At 53.1% G+C, this 5,000-nt stretch overlaps 1 non-coding gene across 1 annotated transcript in view; it reads right to left on the bottom strand.

Moving 5' to 3' along the window:
* LOC124580569 overlaps positions 1 to 785 on the bottom strand; it is a 1,910-nt gene extending 1,125 nt beyond the window's left edge. The window contains exon 1 of the ribosomal RNA XR_006973193.1: positions 1 to 785. This exon is cut by the window's left edge and continues 1,125 nt beyond it. This is a non-coding gene — a ribosomal RNA (small subunit ribosomal RNA).
* Between the last annotated feature and the right edge of the window lie 4,215 nt (positions 786 to 5,000).

Consider the following 5,000-nt stretch of genomic DNA (forward strand, 5'->3'; position numbering starts at 1 on the left):
GGTCCGCCTCGGGACGCACGAGCACGCACGAGGCGCGTCGCACGCCTTCAGCTCGCCCCACCGGCAGGACGTCCCACGATACATGCCAGTTAAACACCGACGGGCGGTGAACCAACAGCGTGGGACACAAATCCAACTACGAGCTTTTTAACCGCAACAACTTTAATATACGCTATTGGAGCTGGAATTACCGCGGCTGCTGGCACCAGACTTGCCCTCCAATAGATACTCGTTAAAGGATTTAAAGTGTACTCATTCCGATTACGGGGCCTCGGATGAGTCCCGTATCGTTATTTTTCGTCACTACCTCCCCGTGCCGGGAGTGGGTAATTTGCGCGCCTGCTGCCTTCCTTGGATGTGGTAGCCGTTTCTCAGGCTCCCTCTCCGGAATCGAACCCTGATTCCCCGTTACCCGTTACAACCATGGTAGGCGCAGAACCTACCATCGACAGTTGATAAGGCAGACATTTGAAAGATGCGTCGCCGGTACGAGGACCGTGCGATCAGCCCAAAGTTATTCAGAGTCACCAAGGCAAACGGACCGGACGAGCCGACCGATTGGTTTTGATCTAATAAAAGCGTCCCTTCCATCTCTGGTCGGGACTCTGTTTGCATGTATTAGCTCTAGAATTACCACAGTTATCCAAGTAACGTGGGTACGATCTAAGGAACCATAACTGATTTAATGAGCCATTCGCGGTTTCACCTTAATGCGGCTTGTACTGAGACATGCATGGCTTAATCTTTGAGACAAGCATATGACTACTGGCAGGATCAACCAGGGAGCTGCGTCAACTAGAGCTGAGCAGCCGGCCGCCCGGGAGTGTGTCCCGGGGGCCCGCGCGAACACGCAAGCGTCCGCTCAATTATTCTGCAAACAGGAGGAGGCTGAGCTCCCCTGCACAATACACCTCGAAACCCTCTCAGGTCCCGGCGGCGCGCAGCGCCGTCCTAAGTACTTGGTCGGGTTCGAGAGAGGCGCAATCGCCCGGAGTTTGGCGAGTAGACGCTTTAGGTGCGACCACCCGTGCTCCCAACTGAGCTTGCCGCTGCCGACAGAGGCCCGGGAGCGTGCTGTCGTGGCATTGCCGGCGGGAGACAACACGCGCCACCTACGGTGGCCGGCAGCTCCAACGCCAGCGCCACAGAAGGACAAAAGCCCCACTTGGGTGCCGAAGCGAACTCTCCCAGCACAGCGCACGCGCCAACACGTCCGCACAGCTGCGATACAATCCACCTGCGAGAACCGCAGAGGCGACCGAGCAGCAGACGGCGTCGCGGCGCCGAGCGCCGGGCGGCGGCGCATCCTCAGCGCACACAGTCCTCAATCGGACCAGCACACTGCAGATGTCCACCGCGCTTCGCACCGGGCCCGCGAGGACCTACTTTGGCCGCACGGCGCCGCGTGCAGGGTGCGCCGGCGCGCAGCTGCGCCGCCTGCCGCCTCCGTCGGCCGGCGCGCCTGCCACTGGCCGCCCCCACCAGCCGGCTGTAGCGCGTGCGCCCACGCACCGCGCGGCCAGCACGCCGGAAGGCCCCCCCTCACCGGCCGGGGACGGTCCCACCCAGCCACCGCCGCGTATCGCTTCACACCCACATGCCATTCACGTTCGTGGGCATGGTGGGTATCGCTGAAACAACCGGTTGGTAGCTCAACCGATCGTCGCCATCACTGATTCACCTCTAGCGAGAACAACCGCACCACAACGGTTTACCAGTTCTTCATTTGCGTAACGTCACCAGCAAACGTAGACGTCCATCGCCATTTGCAAATTCAACGATTGTTGCATGCCTGTGTCAGGTGTCACGACACACTATGTCTGCCCACATACACGCAACAACATGTGCACGCTTCGCGAACACGTGGAAGGTGGCCCCCGTACGTATGCGATGTCCATTGCGCGAACGACTGTCAACCGGCCTCTGTCGCATGTCGCAGATGTGGAACGCAGTGCACCATGCTATCACGGTGTGTGAGAAGAGACGACTACGTCTGACAACACGCGCCACTACATCAACAGACGGCTCATGCTGATCGCCATCCACGGCATACCATACTGCAATCCAGCTCTTATAGGGAGACGACACGTAGCTGAGTGCACAATATTTGGACCGTATGGTTCGCCGTTGTTGGCGCAGTCGTGGTACGGTCACACATGTACCACGATGTATCATTCAGTACATGAGGACCAATGTGCGGTACAGTGTGTGATTTGGACGTACAACATCAGCGGACAGTTGCCACAAGCCGTACCACAACGTAGGCTGTGCTTCGCCATGCGAATGCCAATGAACAACTGCGAAGGGCATTGAGCATGTACGTCCTGCCGCCATCCGCATTACAGTGTATAGCTGCAAGGTGTTTAACATGAAGCGATACTCTGGGGACCGGGCAGTGCGAGTAGCAAACTATATTGCGGGGGTTGCAGTTAGGCAACACTACACTAATTTAACGCGTCGTATGACAATTACAGAGCAGGTTAAGGCCCAACGTGTGTTGGGTTAAGGCCCAACGTGTGTTGGGTTAAGGCCCAACGTGTGTTGGGTTAAGGCCCAACGTGTGTTGGGTTAAGGCCCAACGTGTGTTGGGTTAAGGCCCAACGTGTGTTGGGTTAAGGCCCAACGTGTGTTGGGTTAAGGCCCAACGTGTGTTGGGTTAAGGCCCAACGTGTGTTGGGTTAAGGCCCAACGTGTGTTGGGTTAAGGCCCAACGTGTGTTGGGTTAAGGCCCAACGTGTGTTGGGTTAAGGCCCAACGTGTGTTGGGTTAAGGCCCAACGTGTGTTGGGTTAAGGCCCAACGTGTGTTGGGTTAAGGCCCAACGTGTGTTGGGTTAAGGCCCAACGTGTGTTGGGTTAAGGCCCAACGTGTGTTGGGTTAAGGCCCAACGTGTGTTGGGTTAAGGCCCAACGTGTGTTGGGTTAAGGCCCAACGTGTGTTGGGTTAAGGCCCAACGTGTGTTGGGTTAAGGCCCAACGTGTGTTGGGTTAAGGCGCAACATAGGTTAGGTTAAGGCGCAACATAGGTTAGGTTAAGGCGCAACATAGGTTAGGTTAAGGCGCAACATAGGTTAGGTTAAGGCGCAACATAGGTTAGGTTAAGGCGCAACATAGGTTAGGTTACGGCGCAACATAGGTTAGGTTAAGGCGCAACATAGGTTAGGTTAAGGCGCAACATAGGTTAGGTTACGGCGCAACATAGGTTAGGTTAAGGCGCAACATAGGTTAGGTTAAGGCGCAACATAGGTTAGGTTAAGGCGCAACATAGGTTAGGTTAAGGCGCAACATAGGTTAGGTTAAGGCGCAACATAGGTTAGGTTAAGGCGCAACATAGGTTAGGTTAAGGCGCAACATAGGTTAGGTTACGGCGCAACATAGGTTAGGTTAAGGCGCAACATAGGTTAGGTTAAGGCGCAACATAGGTTAGGTTAAGGCGCAACATAGGTTAGGTTATGGCGCAACATAGGTTAGGTTACGGCGCAACATAGGTTAGGTTACGGCGCAACATAGGTTAGGTTAAGGCGCAACATAGGTTAGGTTAAGGCGCAACATAGGTTAGGTTAAGGCGCAACATAGGTTAGGTTAAGGCGCAACATAGGTTAGGTTAAGGCGCAACATAGGTTAGGTTAAGGCGCAACATAGGTTAGGTTAAGGCGCAACATGGGTTAGGTTAAGGCGCAACATGGGTTAGGTTAAGGCGCAACATGGGTTAGGTTAAGGCGCAACATGGGTTAGGTTAAGGCGCAACATGGGTTAGGTTAAGGCGCAACATGGGTTAGGTTAAGGCGCAACATGGGTTAGGTTAAGGCGCAACATGGGTTAGGTTAAGGCGCAACATGGGTTAGGTTAAGGCGCAACATGGGTTAGGTTAAGGCGCAACATGGGTTAGGTTAAGGTACAATATGGGTTAGGTTAAGGTACAATATGGGTTAGGTTAAGGTACAATATGGGTTAGGTTAAGGTACAATATGGGTTAGGTTAAGGTACAATATGGGTTAGGTTAAGGTACAATATGGGTTAGGTTAAGGTACAATATGGGTTAGGTTAAGGTACAATATGGGTTAGGTTAAGGTACAATATGGGTTAGGTTAAGGTACAATATGGGTTAGGTTAAGGTACAATACGGGTTAGGTTAAGGTACAATACGGGTTAGGTTAAGGTACAATACGGGTTAGGTTAAGGTACAATACGGGTTAGGTTAAGGTACAATACGGGTTAGGTTAAGGTACAATACGGGTTAGGTTAAGGTACAATACGGGTTAGGTTAAGGCACTTGGGGGGGGGGGGGGGCCCGGTTTGTTGATTGTGATTATCGTAAGTAAATGACTGCGGCATCATCTGATTTGCCACGTCAGGGTGCACCTTTGGCTCATAACAGGCGGCGCTCTGATTCCATGCTTGTGGCAGACCTGTGTCTTTCATTCCTGCCATTGTTTGTGTGGTGTGACAGGAGGCAGTATTGTGATGTTGGGTGCACCCCTGTCTGGGACATGTGTGGGTGTTGGTGGCTTAGCTGAGCAATGGTGGTTGTCGGAAGGGTGGGATATTCTGTTTTCCGAGTGGACCTCCCGGTCTGGTTATGATAGTGTGGATTGTCTAATGTGGCAGAGAGGATGCACTGGGTGTTGTTCCATGCTGGTGCTTACATATTGTCTGTGTGCCTGTTACAGGCAGAGAGTAGTGCGTGATAAGAGTGTCTGGCTGACGTGTGATTGTGAGCAGAGTCTTTCAGCATGTATACGGACAGGTCTATACATTATCTGTATTCTGATGGCTCTATCTATTACTAATCAGCGCCGTGTATACGTTTAATCCGGTTCCAGTCGAAACTATTGTATCTCTGTACATTAGTGACACGGCGAGCCCGCTATGTAGTTACTCGTCTCGGCAGCTTCCACCGGTGTATGGCAAATGATTATAAGGAATCAGTCTAGTCGTCAATACCGATAGTCTGACGTCACATGTCTGGGGTGGGGGACGCTGCGCCCTTCCGGTGGGTCAT

The sequence above is a fragment of the Schistocerca americana genome, unplaced genomic scaffold, assembly GCF_021461395.2.
Source record: "Schistocerca americana isolate TAMUIC-IGC-003095 unplaced genomic scaffold, iqSchAmer2.1 HiC_scaffold_334, whole genome shotgun sequence".
NCBI lineage: Eukaryota > Metazoa > Arthropoda > Insecta > Orthoptera > Acrididae > Schistocerca > Schistocerca americana.